Raw genomic sequence first — 3626 nt, forward strand, 5'->3', positions numbered from 1 at the left:
GGTTCTGCCATATTTAGTAAAATAGATCTTAAATCTGGTTATCATCAAGTGAGATTAGATAAATCTGACATATTCAAGACTGCATTTAGAACACAATTTGGTCATTATGAATTTTTAGTGATGCCTTTTGGATTGAATAATGCACCTGCTACATTTAGTAGAATGATGAATCGCATATTTTTGAAATATCAGCATTGTGTTATTGTATTCTTTGATGATATCTTGGTATTTAGTAAAAATGAGAAAGAACATTATGAACATCTGTCTTTGGTTTTCAAGTTGTTGAAAGATAATCAATTGTATGCTAATCCGGAAAGAGTGAGTTCTTTCAAACAGAAATTGAATATTTAGGTCATATTGTGTCATCAGATGGTATTAAGGTTGACCCTAAGAAGATAGAAGCAATATTGAACTGGCCTATACCTAAAAATATGCATGAGTTACGTTCTTTTCTAGGTCTTGCTAGTTTTTACAGGAAATTTGTGTGAAATTTTTCATTACTTACTTTTCCTTTGACTAAACTTTTAAAGAAAAGTATTGTTTATCATTGGTCTGATAATCAACAGAAATCTTTTGATTTATTGAAACATGCATTAACCCATGCTCCTGTATTACAACTACCTGATTTTAATAGACCATTCTTTTTAGTGGTTACTGATGCTAGCGGATTTGGAATAGGAGCCGTACTTATGCAAGATAATCATCCCATAGCCTATTCTAGTTGTAAACCGAAACCCTCCGAACTTAAATATTCCACATATAATAAAGATTTATTAGATGTGGTACAAGCTTTAAGACAATGGAAACATTACTTAATGGGTTCTGAGTTTATGATTAAGACTGATCAATAAAGTATTAGACATTTACTTAGTCAACCTCAAATATCTGACCGACATATCAAATGGACAGCTTTTATTCAGAGTTTTCATCCCCTTATCCAATATCAACCAGGTAAAGAAAATGTAGTGGCCGATGCATTAAGTAGAAGACCAACCATTCATAATATCTCTGTTATATCATTTGATTCTCTAACCCCTATGAAAGATACATATCATCAGGATATTACTTTTCATGCTGATTGGAATAAATTAGTTGGAAATTATTGGATTCCTATTCATTCACTGACTTATAATGATGGATTTATGTTTTATGAAAAGAGATTATGTGTTACAGTTCCATTCAGATCTTTTGTTTTGAATGAGATTCATTGTCCTCCATATCAAGGTCATAGAGGTATCATATCTACTTTACGTACATTGACTGAAGATTTGTATTGGCCACATATGGACACTGATGTATCTAACTTTGTTTCTGAATGTTTGATTTGTCAAAGAGTTAAGAGACATCATGGTAAACAGTATGGTTTACTTATGCCTTTATCTATTCCATCAAGACCATGGGAACAGATTTCTATGGATTTTATTACTGGTTTACCTAATACTAAAGCTAACCATGATATGATTTGGACTGTAGTAGACAAGTTTAGTAAACAAGCATATTTTATTCCATGTAAGAAAACTTTAACAGCATCTCAGGCAGCACAATTGTTTTTTAAAACTGTTTTCACTAATCATGGATTACCAAAAGTTATTATTTCTGACCCTGATTCTAGATTTTGTAACAACTTTTGGATTACTTTGTTTGCTAACCTAGGAACAAAGATTGATTTCTCATCTGCATTTCATCCTGAAACTAATGGACAAACAGAAGCCACTAACAGTACTATTTTAGATCTTTTACGTGCTTACACTATTTCTAAACCACAGACATGGGACACACATTTGCATTTACTGCAGTTTGCATATAACAATACACCACACACATCTACAAAGAAAGCACCGTTTAAAGTGATTTATGGTTATAGATTATCTACACCTGTTGCATCTTTATCAAATAGAATTCAGAGTGCTGATAATATTGCTAATATGCACGCTACTATTTTTGATGGGGTTAAAGACATGATTGCCAAAGCCCATCAATCGTATACAAAACAAGCCAATAAGAAAAGACAGGCAATCAATTTCAAAATTGATGACTATATTTGGTTGAGAATAGAAAAACGTAGATTACAAAGTGTAGATAAACACCCAGTTGTGAAATTAGCACCTAGATTCTATGGACCATTTAAGATCATTCACAAAATCAATGACAATGCATTCAAGTTAGAACTACCACCTCACTGGAAAATTCACAACACCTTTCATATTAGTTTATTACAACCCTTTAGAGGCCAATTACCTATACATCCTGTTTATCAAAACCCACCTTTGTTAGATGAAGAAACTGAAATACTAGAACCCGAAGGTATCATAGATACTGATTTTATGACCACTAGAACTGGACGTAGATATTCTAGATATTCGGTCAAGTTTAAAAACCATCCTGTTGAGGAAGCCCAATGGATGCACGCTAGAGACTTAAATGCTTTCCCCACTCTGTTAGCTCCACATTGAGATAATAGCAATTGAGGAAAATTGCTATCCCACCCCGGGGGTATGATGCCAGGAGGCATATTTCACGGTGGATTCCGTGCCACGGTGGATTCTGTGAGGTTTTACGGTGGATTCTGTAAACTTTGTTGACCAGGGCTCATACACAAAGTGGATTCTTTGTGCGAGAAGTTGATGGGGACGCCTATCCTTTTCGGGCGTTTTATTAATTTAGTGTGTACATGGGTGATTCCATAGCGGGTGATTTTGCAAAATACATATTAAATTAATAAACGTTTATGAGTTTAGAGTGCGCACTCGTAATAAATTAAGGTTAGGATTGATTTCTAACCAATTGATTTATTTATGTAGCTAAAGACTGCTAGGTATTCACTTTTGTCAGTTTAATTGTATTTTTTTTAAACTAACGATTGTGAATGCTTCAGTTGATGTGTAGAGATAGCAGTAGTGGCGGAGGAAAGCATTGGAGGATAGCGATCACTTATATTTTGATGGGCGCATACCTTAGGCATGGCGCCTATATTTTGTCGCACCTATTTATTAAGGCATTGGATATTTATTTATTATTTTGTATGCGCATGGGTGCACGATTTTGATATTTGTATTTGGACATTGTATTGGGTATGCCTAACTCTTTGGGCGCCCACCCATTAGCTTTATTTCTATTTTGTGCTAAAGCAAACTCAAAAGCTAAAAGCGTGCTATTTTGTAATTTGGGCTATTATTTGAGCTTGAAGATGATTAATACATAAAATACATGCTTTTTGGAGTGCTCACACAAGGCATGGGGGGAGTTTGCACCCAATTGGTCTCTTGTTCATGTCGTGCATGCTTTCTACCTTGAGTTTTGTGCAAAAAGTAGAGTTCTTTTATTCTTGGGGACCTTCCGGCATTCACTACGCAAGCATACAGCGTCCGATCTGCGCACCAAAGTTTGATTAGTAGATTCAATTGATAGATCAAGATAATGCATGGTTGAGCACTAGAAGGGTCTTATTAGATGCACAATTGAATGCTAAAAGAATCACGATATTCAGCTCATAGCTCAAGATAATGCACAATTCAATATTAAAAGAGTGCTTAAATGAAACCTTTGCCACTGCATGTAGAAAAACAAATGCTATAGGATATGGATGTGGATATTAAAGGTTTAGTTTTTATACAATAAGATGATCC

This window comes from Lygodium microphyllum, chromosome 24, assembly GCF_053477565.2.
Source record: "Lygodium microphyllum isolate KBCC chromosome 24, Lygodium_microphyllum_v1.1.10, whole genome shotgun sequence".
Lineage (NCBI taxonomy): Eukaryota > Viridiplantae > Streptophyta > Polypodiopsida > Schizaeales > Lygodiaceae > Lygodium > Lygodium microphyllum.